Source organism: Eleutherodactylus coqui, chromosome 4 (assembly GCF_035609145.1).
Source record: "Eleutherodactylus coqui strain aEleCoq1 chromosome 4, aEleCoq1.hap1, whole genome shotgun sequence".
Classification (NCBI taxonomy): Eukaryota; Metazoa; Chordata; class Amphibia; order Anura; family Eleutherodactylidae; genus Eleutherodactylus; species Eleutherodactylus coqui.
The window spans coordinates 212521097-212545366 of NC_089840.1; the positions used below are offsets into that span (position 1 = coordinate 212521097).

The window sequence follows — 24270 nt, forward strand, 5'->3', positions numbered from 1 at the left end:
ATGATGGTATAAATAGCACAGTCTGCAGCGCTATTCTAACATACTGTAAACACAAAAGAACCCCACTGAGCTCTACTGAAGTCAGTAGAGTCTACCAGGGTTCACTGGTACCTGTTCTAAAATGGATCAGAGAAAACTCTCATAGCTCCGCTATAAACAGAAGCTGTAATACTTGTTTGACTTGTTTATTTTCTTGTCATCCGCATTTGTTCCTTGGGACATAGGAGGTTATAGCAGAATGCTGTGGCAGAAGCCATATCTGTCGCACGCCCAGGTACGAAATACCCGGGATCGTTTCTTAATGGAAAAAAAACGTTCGTGTACTTTTCCTAGAGATTATAGCGTAAAACACGCTTAGTAACTGCCTCACATTTATGTGAGTTATGAGGGTTTCAATTCAGGGAGATGCATTTGTGATACCCCTGTATTAGCATGATGGTATCGGGAATAATATTACTTATAACTAGTGTAATGCACAATGCCTAAAGCATTGAATGTAACATCTAAGGCACAGTTGCAAAGTAATGCAAAGTTCACAAGGAATTCCTATCTATGTGATATAAAAGTTCCTCGATGATGAATAATTAACATTTTCATTTCCCCTTTTTTTCTATATCAATGGTGATAAAAGGAGCTGGCATGCCGGCAACCTAATCTGCTTGGCAAACAATTCTAGTTATAGAAGCCAAAAGATATATGTTTACCTCATTTTGCTGCAAGAAGTGTTCTGAAGACATGGATTCTACTTTCTGTCTGCTGTTTTTAACTTTTTTTGTCTCTAGTTATTCTCCCTGTCTTGGCGTACTGAGAAAACACTGTGACATCATGGAGCATGAATATTTTCAGACTTATAGTACTAGAATGGCCTGGAAGTTTTGTGGATTTGATGAACTGAACTTCAGCCCTGCAGCCATCTGTAAGCTTTATAACTAGAGATGAGCGAGCACCAAAATGCTCGGGTGCTCGTTACTCGAGACGAACTTTTCGCGATGCTCGAGGGTTCGTTTCGAATAACTTACCCCATTGAAGTCAATGGGCGACCCGAGCATTTTTGTATATCGCCGATGCTCGCTAAGGTTTTCATTTGTGAAAATCTGGGCAATTCAAGAAAGTGATGGGAACGACACAGCAACGGATAGGGCAGGCGAGGGGCTACATGTTGGGCTGCATCTCAAGTTCACAGGTCCCACTATTAAGCCACAATAGCGGCAAGCGTGGGCCCCCCCCCCAACAACTTTTACATCTGAAAAGCCCTCATTAGCAATGCATACTTTAGCTAAGCACCACACTACCTCCAACAAAGCACAATCACTGCCTGCATGACACTCTGCTGCCACTTCTCCTGGGTTACGTGCTGCCCAAACCCCCCCCCCCACGACCCAGTGTCCACAGCGCACACCAAACTGTCCCTGCCCAGCCTTCAGCTGCCCTCATGCCACGCCACCCTCATGTCTATTTATAAGTGCGGCTGCCAGAGGAAAAGCAGGCACACACTGCAGAGGGTTGGCACGGCTAGGCAGCGACCCTCTTTAAAAGGGGCGGGGCAATAGTCCACAATGCTGTACAGAAGCAATGAGAAATGCAATCCTGTGCCACCTCCATCTGGAGCTGCACACGTGGGCATAGCAATGGGGAACCTATGTGCCACACACTATTCATTCTGTCAAGGTGTCTGCATGCACCAGTCAGACCGTGGTTTTTTATAAATAGTCACAGGCAGGTACAACTCCGCAATGGGAATTCCGTGTGCACCAACAGCATGGGTGGCTCCCTGGAACCCACCGGCTGTACATAAATATATCCCATTGCATTGCCCATCACAGCTGAGGTAATAATGTCATGTTTAATGCAGGTGGGCTTCGGCCCACACTGCATGCCCCAGTCAGACCGGGGTTCTTTAGAAGTGGACAGATGCATTTACAACTCCCTGTGGACCCACAGCATGGGTGGCTCCCTGGAACCCACCGGCGGTACATAAATATATCCCATTGCAGTGCCCAACACAGCTGATGTTACGTCAGCTGTAATGCAGGTGGGCCAAAAGTTAATTGGATTACACTGTAGGCGAGGGCCCCAAAAAATTGGTGTACCAACAGTACAAATGTACCTCAGAAAAATTGCCCATGCCCAACCAACAGGGCAGGTGAAACCCATTAATCGCTTTGGTTAATGTGGCTTAATTGGTAACTAGGCCTGGAGGCAGCCCAGTAAAAATAAAAATTGGTTGAGGTGAAAGTTTCAACGCTTTAATGGGCATTGAAACGTATAAAAATTGTTTAGAAAAATTATATGACTGAGCCTTGTGGGCCTAAGAAAAATTGCCCGTTCGGCGTGATTATGTGAGGTTTCAGGAGGAGGAGCAGGAGGAGGAGGAGGAATATTGTACACAGATTGATGAAGCAAAAAGGTCCCCGTTTTGGATGGTGATAGAGAACGATGCTTCCATCCGCGCGTGCAGCCTACGTATTGTTTAGGTATCGCTGCTGTCTGCTGGTGGAGAAGAGAAGTCTGGGGAAATCCAGGCTTTGTTCATCTTGATGAGTGTAAGCCTGTCGGCACTGTCGGTTGACAGGTGGGTACGCTTATCCGTGATGATTCCCCCAGCCACACTAAACACACTCTCTGACAAGACGCTAGCCGCAGGACAAGCAAGCACTTCCAGGGCATACAGCGCGAGTTCAGGCCACATGTCCAGCTTCGACACCCAGTAGTTGTAGGGGGCAGAGGAGTCACCGAGGACGGTCGTGCGATCGGCTACGTACTCCCTCACCATCCTTTTACAGTGCTCCCGCCAACTCAGCCTTGACTGGGGAGCGGTGACACAGTCTTGCTGGGGAGCCATAAAGCTGGCAAAGGCCTTGGATAATGTTCCCCTGCCTGCGCTGTACATGCTGCCTGATCTCTGCGCCTCCCCTGCTACCTGGGCCGCGGAGATGCGCCTTCGGCCACTAGCGCTGTCGGATGGGAAGTTTACCATCAGTTTGTCCACCAGCGCCCTGTGGTACAGCATCATTCTCGAACCCCTTTCCTCTTCGGGAATGAGAGTGGAAAGGCTCTCCTTATACCGTGGGTCGAGCATTGTGTAACCCAGTAATCCGTAGTGGCCAGAATGCGTGTAACGCGAGGGTCACGAGAAAGGCATCCTAACATGAAGTCAGCCATGTGTGCCAGGGTACCTGTACGCAACACATGGCTGTCCTCACTCAGAAGATCACTTTCAGGATCCTCCTCCTCCTCCTCTGGCCATACACGCTGAAAGGATGACAGGCAAGCAGCATCTGTACCCTCAGCAGTGGGCCAAGCTGTCTCTTCCCCCTCCTCCTCATGCTCCTCCCCCTCCTCCTCCTCCTCCTCCTCTGGCCATACATGCTGCAAGGATGACAGGCAAGCAGCATCTGTCCCCTCAGCAGTGGGCCAAGCTGTCTCTTCCCCCTCCTCCTCATGCTCCTCCCCCTCCTCCTCAATGCGCTGAGATATAGACGTGAGGTTGCTCTGACTATCCAGCGACATACTGTCTTCCCCCGCCTCCTTTTCCGAGTGCAAAGCGTCTGCCTTTATGCTTTGCAGGGAACTTCTCAAGAGGCATAGCAGAGGAATGGTGACGCTAATGATTGCAGCATCCCCGCTCACCATCTGGGTAGACTCCTCAAAGTTTCCAAGGACCTGGCAGATGTCTGCCAACCAGGCCCACTCTTCTGTAAATAATTGAGGAGGCTGACTCCCACTACGCTGCCCATATTGGAGTTGGTATTCCACAATAGCTCTACGCTGCTCATAGAGCCTGGCCAACATGTGGAGCGTAGAGTTCCACCGTGTGGGCACGTCGCACAGCAATCGGTGCACTGGCAGATGAAACCGATGTTGCAGTGTCCGCAGGGTGGCAGCGTGCGTGTGGGACTTGCGGAAATGTGCGCAGAGCTGGCGCACCTTTCCGAGCAGGTATGACAAGTGTGGGTAGCTTTTCAGAAAGCGCTGAACCACCAAATTAAAGACATGGGCCAGGCATGGCACGTGCGTGAGGCTGCCGAGCTGCAGAAACGCCACCAGGTTACAGCCGTTGTCACACACGACCATGCCCGGTTGGAGGCTCAGCGGCGCAAGCCAGCGTTCGGTCTGCTCTGTCAGACCCTGCAGCAGTTCGTGGGCCTTGTGCCTCTTCTCTCCTAAGCTGAGTAGTTTCAGCACTGCCTGCTGACGCTTGCCCACCGCTGTGCTGCAACGCCGCGTGACACCGACTGCTGGCGACGTGCTGCTGCTGACACATCTTGATTGCGAGACAGAGCTTGCGTAGGAGGAGGAGGGTGGTTTAGTGGAGGAAGCATACACCGCCGCAGATACCACCACCGAGCTGGGGCACGCAATTCGGGGGGTGGGTAGGACGTGAGCGGTCCCAGGCTCTGACTCTGTCCCAGCCTCCACTAAATTCACCCAATGTGCCGTCAGGGAGATATAGTGGCCCTGCCCGCCTGTGCTTGTCCACGTGTCTGTTGTTAAGTGGACCTTGGCAGTAACCGCGTTGGTGAGGGCGCGTACAATGTTGCGGGAGACGTGGTCGTGCAGGCCTGGGACGGCACATCGGGAAAAGTAGTGGCAACTGGGAACCGAGTAGCGCGGGGCCGCCGCCGCCATCATGCTTTTGAAAGTCTCCGTTTCCACAAGCCTATACGGCAGCATCTCCAGGCTGATCTATTTGGCAATGTGCACGTTTAACGCTTGAGCGTGCGGGTGCGTGGCGGCGTACTTGCGCTCGCGCTCAAACAGTGGCGCTAGCGACGTCTGGACGCTGCGCTGAGAGACATTGCTGCATGGGGCCGAGGACAGCGGAGGTGAGGTGTGGGTGCAGGCCAGGAGACGGTAGTGTTTGTGTCCTCAGAGGGGGGTTGGATCTCAGTGGCAGGTTGGGGTACAGGGGGAGGGGCAGTGGTGCAAATCGGAGGCGGTGAACGGGCATCGTCCCACCTTGTGGGGTGCTTGGCCATCATATGCCTGCGCATGCTGGTGGTGGTGCCTCCCCAGCTGATCTTGGCGCGACAAAGGTTGCACACCACTGTTCGTCGGTCGTCAGGCGTCTCTGTAAAAAACTGCCACACCGTAGAGCACCTTGACCTCTGCAGGGTGGCATGGCGCGAGGGGGCGGTTTGGGAAACAGTTGGTGGATTATTCGGTCTGGCCCTGCCTCTACCCCTGGCTCGGCCTGTGCCCACACCCTGCCTTGGGCCTCGGCGTCCTCGCCCGCGTCCACGTACTCTAGGCCTACCCCTACCCCTCAGCATGCTGTATTACCAGTAGTGCAGAAACAGAACGCTGTAATTAAATGTGCCGCTTATTGGCCTGTGGTTGGAGGCTGACTTCGTTTACGGAACGCCAGGAAATAATTTGGCGCAAGCCTGCTGTAACACTTAGCTGGCTGCGTATGATTTTGTAGAACTACTACACCCAGCACATACAGACCCAGAACACTGAGCACAGTCACAGGCAGGCCAAATAGATTTTTTGACCAATATTTTTTAGAAAAGGCACACTGCCTATATTCAATGAATATGTCTTCTGTCCCTGCCACCACACTTCTGGCCCTGGAGTATGTCACAGAACTGCAGAGTGTTGCACTGTCAACTGCAACACAGCGGTGATTTCAGAGCCCAGACAGAGCCAGTAGTGCAGAAACAGAACGCTGTAATTAAATGTGCCGCTTATTGGCCTGTGGTTGGAGGCTGACTTCGTTTACGGAACGCCAGGAAATAATTTTGTGCAAGCCTGCTGTAACACTTAGCTGGCTGCGTATGATTTAGTAGAACTACTATACCCAGCACACACAGACCAAGAACACTGAGCACAGTGACAGGCAGGCCAAATAGATTTTTTGCCCAATATGTTTTTGAAAAGCCCCACTGCCTATATTCAATCAATAATATTTATATGTCTTCTTATGTGGAAAGAAGAAAAATCAGAATCTGAAAATGAAAACGAGTCAACTTCTTGCATCCCAGATTTTTTCAAAGCTTTTAAAGCTGAATCACATATATTAGGTTTAAAAAAGGATAATTTTGGAAAGTTACATAATGAGTTATGTAATAGTTTACTATTTGGCCTGCCTGTGACTGTCCTCAGTGTTCTGGGTCTCTGCTGGGTGTAGTAGTCCTCCTCATTCATACGCAGCCAGCTAAGTGTTACAGCAGGCTTGCGCAAAATTATTTGCTGGCTCTGTGTTGGCTGTTAAATCACCGCTGTATTCCAGTCCACAGTGCAACGCTCTGCAGTTATTTGACATACTCCAGGGCCAGTAGCGGTGACGCAGAGAGAGAAGACATATATTGATTGAATATAGGCAGTGGGCCTTTGCAAAAACAATTGGGGAAAAAAATCTATTTGGGCTGCCTATGACTGTCCTCAGTGTTCTGGGTCTGTGCTGGGTGTAGTAGTCCTCCTCATTCATACGCAGCCAGCTAAGTGTTACAGCAGGCTTGCGCAAAATTATTTGCTGGCTCTGTGTTGGCTGTTAAATCACCGCTGTATTCCAGTCCACAGTGCAACGCTCTGCAGTTATTTGACATACTCCAGGGCCAGTAGCGGTGACGCAGAGAGAGAAGACATATATTGATTGAATATAGGTAGTGGGCCTTTGCAAAAACAATTGGGGAAAAAATCTATTTGGGCTGCCTGTGACTGTCCTCAGTGTTCTGGGTCTCTACTGGGTGTAGTAGTCCTCCTCATTCATACGCAGCCAGCTAAGTGTTACAGCAGGCTTGCGCAAAATTATTTGCTGGCTCTGTGTTGGCTGTTAAATCACCGCTGTATTCCAGTCCACAGTGCAACGCTCTGCAGTTATTTGACATACTCCAGGGCCAGTAGCGGTGACGCAGAGAGAGAAGACATATATTGATTGAATATAGGCAGTGGGCCTTTGCAAAAACAATTGGGGAAAAAATCTATTTGGGCTGCCTGTGACTGTCCTCAGTGTTCTGGGTCTGTGCTGGGTGTAGTTGTCCTCCTAATTCATACGCAGCCAGCTAAGTGTTACAGCAGGCTTGCGCAAAATTGTTTCCTGGCTATGTGTTGGCTGTTAAATCACCGCTGTATTCCAGTCCACAGTGCAACAGTCTGCAGTTATTTTACATACTCCAGGGCCAGTAGTGGTGACGCAGAGAGAGAAGACATATACAGTGTATACAGGCAGTGGGCCTTTCCAAAAAGATTTGGGGAAAAAAATCTATTTGGGCTGCCCGTGACTGTCCTCAGTGTTCTGGGTCTGTGCTGGGTGTAGTTGTCCTCCTAATTCATACGCAGCCAGCTGTGTTAAAGCAGGCTTGCGCAAAATTATTTCCTGGCGTTCCCTAAGCGAAGTCAGCCTCCAACGACAGGCCAATAAGCGGCTCATGTAATTACAGCGTTCTGTTTCTGCACTACTGGTAATACACCATGCTGAGGGGTAGGGGTAGGCCTATAGGACGTGGACGCGGGCGAGGACGCGGAGGCCCAAGTCAGGGTGTGGGCACAGGCCGAGCCAGTGCGGTGGCCAGGGGTAGAGGCAGGGCCAGACCGAATAATCCACCAACTGTTTCCCAAAGCGCCCCCTCGCGCCATGCCACCCTGGACAGGTCAAGGTGCTCTACGGTGTGGCAGTTTTTCACCTGACGACCGACGAACAGTGGTGTGCAACCTTTGTCTTGCCAAGATCAGCTGGGGAGCCACCACCACCAGCATGCGCAGGCATATGATGGCCAAGCACCCCACAAGGTGGGACGAAGGCCGTTCACCGCCTCCGGTTTGCACCACTGCCTCTCCCCCTGTGCCCCAACCTGCCACTGAGATCCAACCCCCCTCTGAGGACACAGGCACTACCGTCTCCTGGCCTGCACCCACACCCTCACCTCCGCTGTCCTCGGCCCCATCCAGCATTGTCTCTCAGCGCAGCGTCCAGACGTCGCTAGCGCCACTGTTTGAGCGCGAGCGCAAGTACGCCGCCACGCACCCGCACGCTCAAGCGTTAAACGTGCACATTGCCAAATTGATCAGACTGGAGATGCTGCCGTATAGGCTTGTGGAAACGGAGGCTTTCAAAAGCATGATGGCGGCGGCGGCCCCGCGCTACTCGGTTCCCAGTTGCCACTACTTTTCGCGATGTGCCGTCCCAGCCCTGCACGACCACGTCTCCCGCAACATTGTATGCGCCCTCACCAACGCGGTTACTGCCAAGGTCCACTTAACAACAGACACGTGGACAAGCACAGGCGGGCAGGGCCACTATATCTATAGGACACTATAGGCACATTGGGTGAATTTAGGGGAGGCTGGGACAGAGTCAGAGCCTGGGACCGCTCACGTCCTACCCACCCCCCGAATTGCGTGCCCCAGCTCGGTGGTGGTATCTGCGGCGGTGCATGCTTCCTCCACTAAACCACCCTCCTCCTCCTACACAACCTCTGTCTCGCAATCAAGATGTGTCAGCAGCAGCACGTTGCCAGCAGTCGGTGTCGCGCGGCGTGGCAGCACAGCGGTGGGCAAGCGTCAGCAGGCCGTGCTGAAACTACAAAGCTTAGGAGAGAAGAGGCCCTCGGCCCACGAACTGCTGCAGGGTCTGACAGAGCAGACCGATCGCTGGCTTGTGCCACTGAGCCTCCAACCGGGCATGGCCGTGTGTCACAACGGCCATAACCTGGTGGAGGCTCTGCAGCTCGGCAGCCTCACGCACGTGCCATGCCTGGCCCATGTCTTTAATTTGGTGGTTCAGCGCAATTATTTACAGAAGAGTGGGCCTGGTTGGCAGACATCTGCCAGGTCCTTGGAAACTTTGAGGAGTCTACCCAGATGCTGAGCGGGGATGCTGCAATCATTAGCGTCACCATTCCTCTGCTATGCCTCTTGAGAAGTTCCCTGCAAAGCATAAAGGCAGACGCTTTGCACTCGGAAACGGAGGCGGGGGAAGACAGTATGTCGCTGGATAGTCAGAGCACCCTCATGTCTATATTTCAACGCGTTGAGGAGGAGGCGGAGCATGAGGAGGATGAGGAGGAGGGGGAAGAGACAGCTTGGCCCACTGCTTAGGGTACACATGCTGCTTGCCTGTCATCCTTTCAGCGTGTATGGCCAGAGGAGGAGGAGGAGGAGGGGGAGGAGCATGAGGAGGATGGGGAAGAGACAGCTTGGCCCACTGCTGAAGGTACACATGCTGCTTGCCTCTCATCCTTTCAGCGTGTATGGCCAGAGGAGGAGGAGGATCCTGAAAGTGATCTTCCTAGTGAGGACAGCCATGTGTTGCGTACAGGTACCCTGGCACACATGGCTGACTTCATGTTAGGATGCCTTTCTCGTGACCCTCGCGTTACACGCATTCTGGCCACTACGGATTACTGGGTGTACACAATGCTCGACCCACGGTATAAGGAGAGCCTTTCCACTCTCATTCCCGAAGAGGAAAGGGGTTCAAGAATGATGCTATACCACAGGGCGCTGGTGGACAAACTGATGGTAAACTTCCCATCCGACAGCGCTAGTGGCAGAAGGCGCAGTTCCGAGGCCCAGGTAGCAGGGGAGGTGCAGAGATCAGGCAGCATGTACAGCGCAGCAGGGGACCATTATCCAAGGCCTTTGCCAGCTTTCTGGCTCCCCAGCAAGACTGTGTCACCGGTCCCCAGTCAAGGCTGAGTTGGCAGGAGCACTGTAAAAGGATGGTGAGGGAGTACGTAGCCGATCGCACGACCGTCCTCGGTTAGGCCTCTGCCCCCTACAACTACTGGGTGTCGAAGCTGGACACGTGGCCTGAACTCGCCCTGTATGCCCTGGAAGTGCTTGCTTGTCCTGCGGCTAGCGTCTTGTCAGAGAGTGTGTTTAGTGCGGCTGGGGGAAACATCACGGATAAGCGTACCCACCTGTCAACCGACAGTGCCGACAGGCTTACACTCATCAAGATGAACAAAGCCTGGATTTCCCCAGACTTCTCTTCTGGGGCATGCAGTGTGGGCTGAAGCCCACCTGCATTAAGCACGACATTACCTCAGCTGTGTTGGGCACTGCAATGGGATATATTTATGTACCGCCGGTGGCTTCCTGGCACCCACCCACGCTGTGGGTCCACACGGAGTTGTAACTGCATGTGTCCAGCGGACAGCAGCGATAGCTAAGCAATACGTAGGCTGCCCCCGCGGATGGAAGCATCGTTCTCTATCACCATCAAAAACGGGGACCTTTTTGCTTCATCAATCTGTGTATAATATTCCTCCTCCTCCTCCTGCTCCTCCTCCTGAAACCTCACATAATCACGCCGAACGGGCAATTTTTATTAGGCCCACATGGCTCAGTCATATAATTTTTCTAAACAATTTTTATACGTTTCAATGCGCATTAAAGCGTTGAAACTTTCAACTCAACCAATTTTTATTTTAACTGGGCTGCCTCCAGGCCTAGTTACCAATTAAGCCACATTAAGCAAAGCGATTAATGGGTTTCACCTGCCCTCTTGGTTGGGCATGGGCAATTTTTCTGAGGTACATTAGTACTGTTGGTACACCAATGTTTTGGGGCCCTCGCCTACAGTGTAATCAAATTAATTTTTAGCCCACCTGCATTACAGCTGACGTTACATCAGCGGTGTTGGGCACTGCAATGGGATATATTTATGTACCGCCGGTGGCTTCCTGGCACCCAGCCACGCTATGGGTCCACACGGAGTTGTAACTGCATGTGTCCACTTCTAAAGAACCCCAGTCTGACTGGGGCATGCAGTGTGGGCCGAAGCCCACCTGCATTAAGCACGACGTTACACCAGCTGTGTTGGGCACTGCAATGGGATATACTTAGGCAGCGCCGGTGGGTTCCAGGGAGCCACCCATGCCGTGGGTCCACAGGGAGTTGTAATTGCATGTGTCCACTTCTAAAGAAACCCAGTCTGACTGGGGCATGCAGTGTGGGCCGAAGCCCACCTGCATTAAGCACGACATTACCTCAGCTGTGTTGGGCACTGCAATGGGATATATTTATGTACCGCCGGTGGCTTCCTGGCACCCACCCATGCTGTGGGTCCACACGGAGTTGTAACTTCATGTGTCCACTTCTAAAGAACCCCAGTCTGACTGGGGCATGCAGTGTGGGCTGAAGCCCACCTGCATTAAGCACGACGTTAGATCAGCTGTGTTGGGCACTGCAATGGGATATATTTTGGTAGCGCCGGTGGGTTCGAGGGAGCCACCCATGCCGTGGGTCCACAGGGAGTTGTAACTGCATGTGTCCACTTCTAAAGAACCCCAGTCTGACTGGGGCATGTAGTGTGGGTCGAAGCCCACCTGCATTAAGCACGACGTTACATCACCTGTGTTGGGCACTGCAGTGGGATATATTTAGGTAGCGCCGGTGGGTTCCAGGGAGCCACCCATGCCGTGGGAGTTGTAACTGCATGTGTCCACTTCTAAAGAACCCTAGTCTGACTGGAGCATGCAGTGTGGGCTGAAGCCCACCGGCATTAAGCACGACATTACCTCAGCTGTGTTGGCCACTGCAATGGGATATATTTATGTACCGCCGGTGGCTTCCTGGCACCCACCCATGCTGTGGGTCCACACGGAGTTGTAACTGCATGTGTCCACTTCTAAAGAACCCCAGTCTGACTGGGGCATGCAGTGTGGGCCGAAGCCCACCTGCATTAAGCACGACGTTACACCAGCTGTGTTGGGCACTGCAATGGGATATATTTAGGCAGCGCCGGTGGGTTCCAGGGAGCCACCCATGCCGTGGGTCCACAGGGAGTTGTAATTGCATGTGTCCACTTCTAAAGAAACCCAGTCTGACTGGGGCATGCAGTGTGGGCCGAAGCCCACCTGCATTAAGCACGACATTACCTCAGCTGTGTTGGGCACTGCAATGGGATATATTTATGTACCGCCGGTGGCTTCCTGGCACCCACCCATGCTGTGGGTCCACACGGAGTTGTAACTTCATGTGTCCACTTCTAAAGAACCCCAGTCTGACTGGGGCATGCAGTGTGGGCTGAAGCCCACCTGCATTAAGCACGACGTTAGATCAGCTGTGTTGGGCACTGCGATGGGATATATTTAGGTAGCGCCGGTGGGTTCCAGGGAGCCACCCATGCCGTGGGTCCACAGGGAGTTGTAACTGCATGTGTCCACTTCTAAAGAACCCCAGTCTGACTGGGGCATGTAGTGTGGGTCGAAGCCCACCTGCATTAAGCACGACGTTACATCACCTGTGTTGGGCACTGCAGTGGGATATATTTAGGTAGCGCCGGTGGGTTCCAGGGAGCCACCCATGCCGTGGGAGTTGTAACTGCATGTGTCCACTTCTAAAGAACCCTAGTCTGACTGGGGCACGCAGTGTGGGCCGAAGCCCACCTGCATTAAGCACGACATTACCTCAGCTGTGTTGGGCACTGCAATGGGATATATTTATGTACCGCCGGTGGCTTCCTGGCACCCACCCCTGCTGTCGGTCCACAGGGAGTTGTAACTGCATATGTCCACTTCTAAAGAACCCCAGTCTGACTGGGGCATGCAATGTGGGCCGAAGCCCACCTGCATTAAGCACGACATTACCTCAGCTGTGATGGGCACTGCAATGGGATATATTTATGTACAGCCGGTGGGTTCCAGGGAGCCACCCAAGCTGTGGGTGCACACGGAATTCCCATTGTGGAGTTGTACCTGCCTGTGACTATTTTTAAAAAACCACGGTCTGACTGGGGCATGCAGACACCTTGACAGAATGAATAGTGTGTGGCACATAGGTTCCCCATTGCTATGCCCACGTGTGCAGCTCCAGATGGAGGTGGCACAGGATTGGATTTCTCATTGCTTCTGTACAGCATTGTGGGCGATCGCCTCGCCCCTTTTAAAGAGGGTCGCTGCCTAGCCATGCCAACCCTCTGCAGTGTGTGCCTGTGGTTCCTCCTCATGGCAGACGCACTTATAAATAGACATGAGTGTGGCATGGCATGAGGGCAGCTGAAGGCTGGGCAGGGACAGTTTGGTGTGTGCTGTGGACACTGGGTCGTGCGCGGGGGGGGGGGGGGGGGGGGGTTGTGCAGCATGTAACCCAGGAGAAGTGGCAGCGGAGTGTCATGCAGGCAGTGATTGTGCTTTCTTGGAGGTAGTGTGGTGCTTAGCTAAGGTATGCATTGCTAATGAGGGCTTTTCAGAAGTAAAAATTGTTGGGAGGAGGGGGGGCACTCTTGCCGCTATTGTGGCTTAATAGTGGGACCTGGGAACTTGAGATGCAGCCCAACATGTAGCCCCTCGTCTGCCCTATCCGTTGCTGTGTTGTTCCCATCACTTTCTCGAATTGCCCCGATTTTCACAAACGAAAACCTTAGCGAGCATCGGCGATATACAAAAATGCTCGGGTCGCCCATTGACTTCAATGGGGTTCGTTACTCGAAACGAACCCTCGAGCATCGCGAAAAGTTCGTCTCGAATAACGAGCACACGAGCATTTTGGTGCTCGCTCATCTCTAAGGAAAACCCAACAGGTAATGTGAGTCCCATACATTTTAATATAACCTATTTGAACATTGATGGACATCAAATTTATATTCTGGAAAACAACTCATTATTAGAGATGAGCGAGCACCAAAATGCTCGGGTGCTCGTTACTCAGGACGAACTTTTCGCGATGCTCGAGGGTTCGTTTCGAGTAACGAACCCCATTGAAGTCAATGGGCGACCCGAGCATTTTTGTATTTCGCCGATGCTCGCTAAGGTTTCCATGTGTGAAAATCTGGGCAATTCAAGAAAGTGATGGGAACGACACAGCAACGGATAGGGCAGGCGAGGGGCTACATGTTGGGCTGCATCTCAAGTTCACAGGTCCCACTATTAAGCCACAATAGCGGCAAGAGTGGGGCCCCCCCCCCTCCCAAAAACTTTTACTTCTGAAAAGCCCTCATTAGCATGGCATACCTTTGCTAAGCACCACACTACCTCCAACAAAGCACAATCACTGCCTGCATGACACTCAACTGCCACTTCTCCTGGGTTACATGCTGCCCAACCGCCCCCCCTCCCCCCCACAGCGCACACCAAAGTGTCCCTGCGCAGCCTTCAGCTGCCCTCATGCCACACCACCCTCATGTCTATTTAGAAGTGCGTCTGCCATGAGGAGGAACCGCAGGCACACACTGCAGAGGGTTGGCACGGCTAGGCAGCGACCCTCTTTAAAAGGGGCGGGGCGATAGCCCACAATGCTGTACAGAAGCAATGAGAAATATAATCCTGTGCCACCGCCATCAGGAGCTGCACACGTGGGCATAGCAATGGGGAACCTATGTGCCACACACTATTCATTCTGTCAAGGTGTCTCTGCATGCCCCAGTCAGACCGGGCTTTTTAATTCATAGACACAGGCAGGTACAACTCCCTATTGTGAAGTCCCTGTCGACCGACAGCATGGGTGGCTCCCTGGAACCCACCGGCGATACACAAAAATATCCCATTGCATTGCCCAACACAGCTGAGGTAGTAATGTCGTGCTTAATGCAGGTGGGCTTCGGCCCACACTGCATGCCCCAGTCAGACTGGGGTTCTTTACAAGTGGAAACAGATGCATTTATAATTCCCTGTGGACCCACGGCATGGGTGGGTGCCAGGAAGCCACCGGCGGTACATAGAAATATCCCATTGCATTGCCCAACACAGCTGAGGTAGTAATGTCGTGCTTAATGCAGGTGGGCTTCGGCCCACACTGCATGCCCCAGTCAGACTGGGGTTCTTTACAAGTGGACACATGTAGGTTAAACTCCGTGTGCACCTACAGCATGGGTGGCTCCCTGGAACCCACCGGCGATACACAAAAATATCCCATTGCATTGCCCAACACAGCTGAGGTAGTAATGTCAAGCTTAATGCAGGTGGGCTCCGGCCAACACTGCATGCCCCAGTCAGACTGGTAATATGTACCTTAACAGTAACCGCGTTGGTGGTAATGTGGTGGTGACTGCGGACCTAGTAGCACGGTTTTATTTTGTTGGTTTTCGGAATGTGGCCAGGATTAAGTGGGCCGTGGCGGGGGATGTTTTGGAGGCACTACGTGTCCTCTCCACGTGTCTGTGGTTATATGCACCTTAACAGTAACAGCGTTGGTGGGAAATGGCCTCGCCGCCATCATGTCTTTGGGAAGCCTCTGTTTCCACACCCCAGAGACATACCATTAGCAGCGGTATAGGCAGAGCCCAGAATTAGTAACATTTCAGCCGTAGCATTAGCGACAGGCCCCACTAACATATCACTAGCAGCATTATAGGGGGAGCACAGTCTTAGTTCCATTTCAGTAATAGTAGCAGCCTACACAGGCCCCAGGAACAATTCCGAAGCAGCAGTATAGGAGGAGCATAGTCTTAGTTCCATTTAAGTCATTGTAGCAGCCTACACAGGCCCCAGGAACAATTCCGAAGCAGCAGTATAGTGGGAGCGCAGTCTTAGTTCCATTTCAGTAGCTGCAGTATAGCCAAGGCCCAAGTTACATTTATGTAGCTAAAGTGTAGGCCAACCCCACACACACTTCTGTACCATGAGTGCAGGCGAAGAACATACAAATTGCTATGATTACACTGTAGGTGAGGGCCCCAAAACATTGGTGTACCAACAGTACTAATGTACCTCAGTAAAAATTGGCCATGCCCAACCAAGAGGGCAGGTGAAACCCATTAATCGCTTTGGTTAATGTGGCTTAAGTGGTAACTAGGCCTGGAGGCAGCCCAGTTTAACGAAAAATTGGTTCAAGTTAAAGTTTCAACGCTTTTAAGAGCATTGAAACATATAAAAATTGTTTAGAAAAATTAGATGAGTGAGCCCTGTGGCCCTAAGAAAAATTGCCCGTTCGGCGTGATTACGTGAGGTTTCAGGAGGAGGAGCAGGAGGAGGAGGAGGAATATTAGACACAGATTGATGAAGCAGATATGTCCCCGTTTTGGATGGTGAGAGCGAACATAGCTTCCATCCGCGGGTGCATAATACGTATTGCTTAGGTATCGCTGCTGTCCGCTGGTGCAGAAGAGAAGTCTGGGGAAATCCAGGCTTTGTTCATCTTGATGAGTGTAAGCCTGTCGGCACTGTCGGTTGACAGGTGGGTACGCTTATCCGTGATGATTCCCCCAGCCACACTAAACACACTCTCTGACAAGACGCTAGCCGCAGGACAAGCAAGCACCTCCAGGGCATACAGCGCGAGTTCAGGCCACGTGTCCAGCTTCGACACCCAGTAGTTGTAGGTGGCAGAGGCGTCACGGAGGACGGTTGTGCGATCGGCTACGTACTCCCTCACCATCCTTTTACAGTGCTCCCGCAGACTCAGCCTTGACTGGGGAGCGGTGACACAGTCTTGCTGGGGAGCCATAAAGCTGGCAAAGGCCTTGGAGAATGTTCCCCTGCCTGCGCTGTACATGCTGCCTGATCTCTGCGCCTCCCCTGCTACCTGGCCCTCGGAACTGCGTCTTCTGCCACTAGCGCTGTCGGATGGGAAGTTTACCATCAGTTTGTCCACCAGCGCCCTGTGGTATAGCATCATTCTCTAACCCCTTTCCTCTTCGGGAATGAGAGTGCAAAGGCTCTCCTTATACCGTGGGTCGAGCAGTGTGTACACCCAGTAATCCGTAGTGGCCAGAATGCGTGTAACGCGAGGGTCACGAGAAAGGCATCCTAACATGAAGTCAGCCATGTGTGCCAGGGTACCTGTACGCAACACATGGCTGTCTTCACTAGGAAGATCACTTTCAGGATCCTCCTCCTCCTCCTCTTCCTCCTCCTCAGGCCATACACGCTGCAAGGATGACAGGCAAGCAGCATGGGTACCGTCAGCAGTGGGCCAAGCTGTCTCTTCCCCCTCCTCCTCATCCTCCTCATGCTCCTCCTCCTCCTCCTCAACACGCTGAGGTATAGACAGGAGGGTGCTCTGACTATCCAGCGACATACTGTCTTCCCCCGGCTCTGTTTCCGAGCGCAAAGCGTCTGCCTTTATGCTTTGCAGGGAACTTCTCAAGATGCATAGCAGAGGAATCGTGACGCTAATGATTGCAGCATCGCTGCTCACCAGCTGGGTAGACTCCTCAAATTTTCCAAGGACCTGGCAGATGACTGCCAACCAGGGCCACTCTTCTGTAAATAATTGAGGAGGCTGACTCACACTGCGCCGCGCAAGTTGGAGTTGGTATTCCACTATAGCTCTACGCTGCTCATAGAGTCTGGCCAACATGTGGAGCGTAGAGTTCCACTGTGTGGGCACGTCGCACAACAGTCGGTGCACTGGCAGATTAAACCGATGTTGCAGTGTCCGCAGGGTGGCAGCGTGCGTGTGGGATTTGCGGAAATGTGCGCAGAGCTGGCGCACCTTTCCGAGCAGGTATGACAAGTGGGGGTAGCTTTTCAGAAAGCGCTGAACCACCAAATTAAAGACATGGGCCAGGCATGGCACGTGCGTGAGGCTGCCGAGCTGCAGAGCCGCCACCAGCTTACGGCCGTTGTCACACACGACCATGCCCGGTTGGAGGCTCAGCGGCGCAAGCCAGCGGTCGGTCTGCTCTGTCAGACCCTGCAGCAGTTCGTGGGCCGTGTGCCTCTTCTCTCCTAAGCTGAGTAGTTTCAGCACGGCCTGCTGACGCTTGCCCACCGCTGTGCTGCCACGCCGTGTGACACCGACTGCTGGCGACGTGCTGCTGACACATCTTGATTGCGAGACAGAGGTTGCGTTGGAGGAGGAGGAAGGTGCTTTAGTGGAGGAAGCATACACCGCCGCAGATACCACCACCGAGCTGTGGCCCGCAATTCTGGGGGTGGGTAGGACGTGAGCGGTCCCAGGCTGTGACTCTGTCCCAGCCTCCACTAAATTCACCCAATGTGCCGTCAGGGAGATATAGTGGCCCTGCCCGCCTGTGCTTGTCCACGTGTCTGTTGTTAAGTGGACCTTGGCAGTAACCGCGTTGGTGAGGGCGCGTACAATGTTGCGGGAGACGTGGTCGTGCAGGCCTGGGACGGCACATCGGGAAAAGTAGTGGCGACTGGGAACCGAGTAGCGCGGGGCAGCCGCCGCCATCATGCTTTTGAAAGCCTCCGTTTCCACAAGCCTATGCGGCAGCATCTCTAGGCTGATCAATTTTGCAATGTGCACGTTTAACGCTTGAGCGTGCGGGTGCGTGGCGTCGTACTTGCGCTTGCGCTTAAACTGTGGCGCTAGCGACGTCTGGACGCTACGCTGAGAGACATTGCTGGATGGGGCCGAGGACAGCGGAGGTGAGGGTGTGGGTGCAGGCCAGGAGACGGTAGTGCCTGTGTCCTCAGAGGGGGGTTGGATCTCAGTGGCAGGTTGGGGCACAGGGGGAGAGGCAGTGGTGCAAACCGGAGGCGGTGAACAGGCATCGTCCCACCTTGTGGGGTGCTTGGCCATCATATGCCTGCGCATGCTGTTGGTGGTGCCTCCCCAGCTGATCTTGGCGCGACAAAGGTTGCACACCACTGTTCGTCGGTCGTCAGGCGTCTCTGTGAAAAACTGCCACACCGCAGAGCACCTTGACCTGTGCAGGGTGGCATGGCGCGAGGGGGCGCTTTGTGAAACAGTTGGTGGATTATTCGGTCTGGCCCTGCCTCTACCCCTGGACACCGCACTGGCTCGGCCTGTGCCCACACCCTGACTTGGGCCTCCGCGTCCTCGCCCGCGTCCACGTCCTATAGGCCTACCCCTACCCCTCAGCATGGTGTATTACCAGTGATTTGATTTCCCAGGCAGGAAAGAAAGTGGCGCAAGCCTGCAGCCAAAATATAATTTTTTCCCTTGGTTTTCAAAGGACAAGCCACACTGCGTGTATTCAATGAATACTACTAAGTTTAATAACTGTGTTGTGGCCCTGCAAATGTGTCAGAGAACTGCAGTGATGCAAAGTTATTCGCTACAGCAGATAAGGGATTTCCCATGCAGGAAAAAAATTGGCGCAAGCCTGCAGTAAAACATAGCTGGCTGCGTCTGATTTTTTTTAACGTTCTGCATGCAGCATACACGTACCCAGAGCCCTGAGGACTGTCAGAGGCAGGCGAAATAGAATTTTTTCCCTTGTTTTTCAAAGGACAAGCCACACTGCGTCTATTCAATGAATAATGTATGTCTTCTGGCCCTGCCTACACAATTCTATCCCTGTCGTATTAATGCCGGGTGCAATGGTCTGCACAGCCGGTTTTGAGAAAAAAAAAAAATATGCAACACTGCTAACAGCAGCCTGGACAGTACTGCACACGGATAGATGTGGCCCTAGAAAGGACCGTTGGGGTTCTTGAAGCCTACACTCACTGCTAACACTCTCCCTGCCTAACCACCACTTCTGTCCCTATTGCAGGGCGCAATGCTCTGCAGATCCAATTTTGAAAAAAAAAAAAAAAATACAGTGCTAACACAGTACTGCACACTATTAGATGTGGCCCTGAGAAGGACCGTTGGGGTTCTTGAAGCCTACACTAACTCCTAACGCTCTCCCTACAGCAGCTCCAGCACGATACCACTGTCCCTCAGCTAACTCACAAGGCATGTGTGGCGAGCCGCGGGAGGGGCCGACTTTTATACTCGGGTGACATCTGATCGCCCCAGCCACTCACAGCAGGGGGGTGGTATAGGGCTTGAACGTCACAGGGGGAAGTTGTAATGCCTTCCCTGTCTTTCAATTGGCCAGAAAAGCGCGCTAACGTCTCAGAGAGGAAACTGAAAGTAACCGGAACACCGCATGGTACTCGTTACGAGTAACGAGCATCCCGAACACCCTAATATTCGCACGAATATGAAGCTCGGACGAGTACGTTCGCTCATCTCTACTCATTATGTAACTTTCCAAAATTATCCTTTTTTAAACCTAATATATGTGATTCAGCTTTAAAAGCTTTGAAAAAATCTGGGATCCAAGAAGTAGACTCATTTTCATTTTCAGATTCTCATTTTTCTGTTTTCCACATCTGTATTTATGTATCACTCTTCCAGATAAAGGAACTCCAGCTGACACACAATAACATAAAGTTTATCCATACTTCCAATGGATCTTGCAGCATACTGAAAATTCTAGATTTATCATATAATTCTATAAAAAATGTGTCTGCTACTCAAATGAAGAAATTGAAAAAACTGAAGGAGCTCAACTTGTCAAACAATGAAATTACCACAATTAACATATGTTCTGAGAACATCTCCATGGAGCTTGTTAATCTTAACTTGACCTTCAACTATTTAACTTCTGTAATACAAGATCAATTTCTATGCCTCAAACAACTGAAAACACTTTCACTGAGTAACAATAAAATTCAGAAAATTAGTAAGTATTCGTTTCGTGGCATGAAGAATCTGGAAGTTCTGCATCTAGAAAGTAATCATCTCTACAGTTTAGATGAATTTGCATTCGCAGGTCTGTTTTCACTAAAACAACTGATCTTAAATGAAAATGTCTTGGAAGAAATTAATGACTGGGCCTTTGAGGATCTACGAAAGCTTGAGGAGATTGCAATTGATGTTAAATATTTGATGCCCATGTGGTGGTCAAAGAAAATGATGATGCTAAAAAGAATGTCCCTGAAAGCACTTGATGATGTCCTTTCCATTGAATCTCGATTTTTCAACCTTTTTGATGATTTTGAAAGTTTGAGCATTGAATCACAGACTGTATTTATTGATATGTGTGATGAATTTCCATTTCACAAAGTTAAAGAACTCAGTTTAATAAATATCCATGCTCTTCTCTGTACTGAAGGAGGATTTCAGACGCCACTGGAAAAATGTATTAATGTGAAAAAGATAGATTTAAAAGTAGAAGTATTTGTACAATCTGAAGTAAATAGAGATGAGCGAGCACCAAAATGCTCGGGTGCTCGTTACTCGGGACGAAATTTTCGCAATGCTCGAGGGTTCGTTTCGAGTAACGAACCCCATTGAAGTCAATGGGCGACCCGAGCATTTTTGTATATCGCCGATGCTCGCTAAGGTTTTCATTTGTGAAAATCTGGGCAATTCAAGAAAGTGATGGGAACGACACAGCAACGGATAGGGCAGGCGAGGGGCTACATGTTGGGCTGCATCTCAAGTTCCCAGGTCCCACTATTAAGCCACAATAGCGGCAAGAGTGCCCCCCCCCCCCCCGCACTGTCAGCGTAAAGATCGTTCTCCTCTGCCATAGCTGTAACAGCTGTGGCAGAGAAGAACGATGTTTGCCCATTGAATTCAATGGAGCCAGCAATACAGCAGGTTCCACTGAAAGCAATGGGCTGCCGGTGATCGCAGGATGAATTGTCGGGAAGGGGTTAAATATATAAGCCGTTCCCTGCAATTCATCCAGAAATGTGTTACAATAAAAATATATACAGGCGTATAAGGCGACGGGGCGTATAAGACGACCCCCCAACTGTCACCTTATACGCCGGCAATACAGTGGAGCAAAGAATAAAAATCATTACTCACTTCTTCTGACGTTCTGCGGTGCTCCTGCAGGCTGTTGCTCCCTCCTGGTCCACGGCAGAGTATTGCTTTCTGGACGCAGGGCTTGAAATCCCCGCCTCCAGAAACACAGCCAATCACAGCCATTCAATGACATCATTGTCATTGGCTGTGATTGGCTGAAGGCACGAGTGTTTCTGGAGGCGGGGATTTAAAGCCCTTCGTAGAGAAATCAATGCTCTGCCGGGAACCAGGAGGGAGCAACAGCCTGCAGGAGCGCCGCAGAACACCAGGAGGGAGTGACAGCCTGCAGGAGCACCGCAGAACGTCAGAAGAAGTAAGTAATGATTTTTATTCTTTGCTCCACTGTATTGCCGGTGTATAAGGTGACAGTTGGGGGGTCGTCTTATGCGCCCCGTCGCCTTATACGCCGGTATATATTTCTATTGTAACACATTTCTGGATGAATTGCAGGGAAGGGCTTATATATTTAACCCCTTCCCGACAATTCATCCCTGCGCTCGCCGGCAGCCCATTGCTTTCAGTGGAACCTGCTGTATTGCTGGTTCCATTGAATTCAATGGGCAAACATCGTTCTTCTCTGCCACAGCTGTTCCAGCTGTGGCAGAGAAGAAGGATTTGTCTATTATATGTTCTCAATGGGGTCGGCGCTGCTGCCGCCGGCCCCATTGAGCGCATATAGAGAAGATTTATGGCCTTAAGAAGGAACGTTGGGGTTCTTGAAACCTAAAATACTCCTAACACTCTCCCTATAGCAGCTCCAACACGATAGCACTTTCCCTGAACTAATGTCAGAATGCATCTGTGGCGAGCCGGTGACACCTAATCTCGCCAGCCACTCACTGCAGGGGGGTGGTATAGGGCTTGAACGTTGCAGGGGGAAGTTGTAATGCCTTCCCTGTCTTTCTATTGGCCAGAAAAGCGCGCAAATTTCTCAGGGAAGAAAGTGAAAGTAACCCGAACATTACGTGGTACTCGTTACGAGTAACAAGCATCTCGAACACCCTAATACTCGAACGAGTATCAAGCTCGGACGAGTATGCTCACTCATCTCTAGAAGTAAACCTTTTTAATTCTGCTCTAGCAAATTTAACAAAACTTTCTTTTTTTTCACCTTGAGAATGTAAATCAACCGGGTGGTGGCTCAGCATTAGATGTGCACAAATTATTTCTTGGCTTGGAAAACCTTCAAGTTCTGCATTTAGTAAATTTGAGAGTAGAGGACTACGGCTCCAATGTTTTGTTTCGGGATTTAAAATCAGTTCGTTTTTTAATGATAGAAAATGAAAATATTTACAGATTTCCGGACAATGTGCTTTATGATATGGTTAGCCTTAAATATTTTTTTTTTGCCAAATACACAATTTTCTTGTCAATGTAATCTTTCATGGCTAAGTCAGTGGGTGACCTATGAAAAACAAATTTATTTTCCTGGCTTTTATCATCAGCTATGTTTTGTTAATGCCGAAACTCAAAATCCTTACTTAGTCTCTTTCTTGGAAGAGAACTGTAATACCCAGCTTGGTTTCATTACATTCATCACTACATTTGTCTGTACTTTGATATTTATGTGCATCTCCCTTTTCTATGAAAGTATCTGGTGGTATAGTTTATACCTATTGTACACAATCCAATGTTGGCTGTATAATAGACAACGGAAAAGAGAACGCTACGAGTATGATGTATTTGTTTCCTACAATACTCACAATGAACAGTGGGTAACAGAGCAGCTTCTTCCTAACACGGAGCAAAACGGTCCTCCTTTCTTTAAAGTGTGCATTCATAATCGAGACTTTAAGATTAGTAGAGACATAGTAGAGAATATTGTGGATAGTATATATAGCAGTAGATGGACAATTTGTGTTATCACTCGCAGTTACCTCCAGAGTAACTGGTGCTCCCTGGAGATAAGAATGGCAACATACAGGCTTGTAGCAGAGAGTAAAGATTCTCTTATCCTAATATTTCTGGATGACATCCCTAGAGAAGAACTTCAACATTACCACAAGCTCACTAGGATTATAGACAAGAAAACCTACCTGATGTGGCCAGAAGATAGAGATGGGCAACAGCTGTTCTGGGCCAGACTACGGAAAGTTCTCACTTACCAGGATGTCCAGAAGCCATAAAATGTATGTTTACATTAAAATTGATTTTAAAATGTATTAGCTAATTACTATGTATTATATCATTATATTCTTTTGATGAGCAGGTTTAATAGTCTTCCTAATATGGAGCATAAACCACCCAAATACCTTTAGAATGTTTAATATTAGATCAATCTCCTAATAACCATGTATTTTACCCAAACTGTGCATCTATGATATACAATCTCCATCTTGAAAGCTGCCAAGTTGTTCGACGTGTATTATAGCTAGTAGAAAAATTTTACAATGAAGCATGATACAAATAGGCGTTATCTGTGTATTTGTAATAGTGTCTGTGTTCAGTTTGATGGGGTCATAGGTAGTACCATAGGCGTACTGGCAGGGGGTGCCGGGGTCGCAACGGCGACCCGGCCCCTGTACTTGAGGGGGCCCAGAGGCCGCCCTCCACCATACACTTTCACTTCCCACTGCACTGTCAGCAGCCGCGTGCTTAGTACAGTCCGGCCGACAGCACGAGCAAGAGACGACAGTAGGAGAAGGGAGGAGGAAGGACTTGGAGAGACAACAGGGGAAGAGGAGGGGGTATGGGGGAAGTAGCAGAGAGGACAGAGATACAGGCTCACGGGCACAGCACGGATCCAGTGGACCAGGGATGATGATGTCATCTTCCTGCTGCTTCCCTCCTGCTGATGTAGCTGCTCTCCTTACCAGAGAAGTAGACCGGGCACCAGGGTATGTATCTATCTATCCATCT

The 24270-nt window shown here is 50.7% G+C and overlaps 1 pseudogene; it reads left to right on the top strand.

Moving 5' to 3' along the window:
* The first annotated feature begins 238 nt into the window (after window positions 1-238).
* On the top strand, window positions 239-23537 carry LOC136626589 (toll-like receptor 13; annotated as a pseudogene).
* The last annotated feature ends 733 nt before the right edge of the window (window positions 23538-24270 follow it).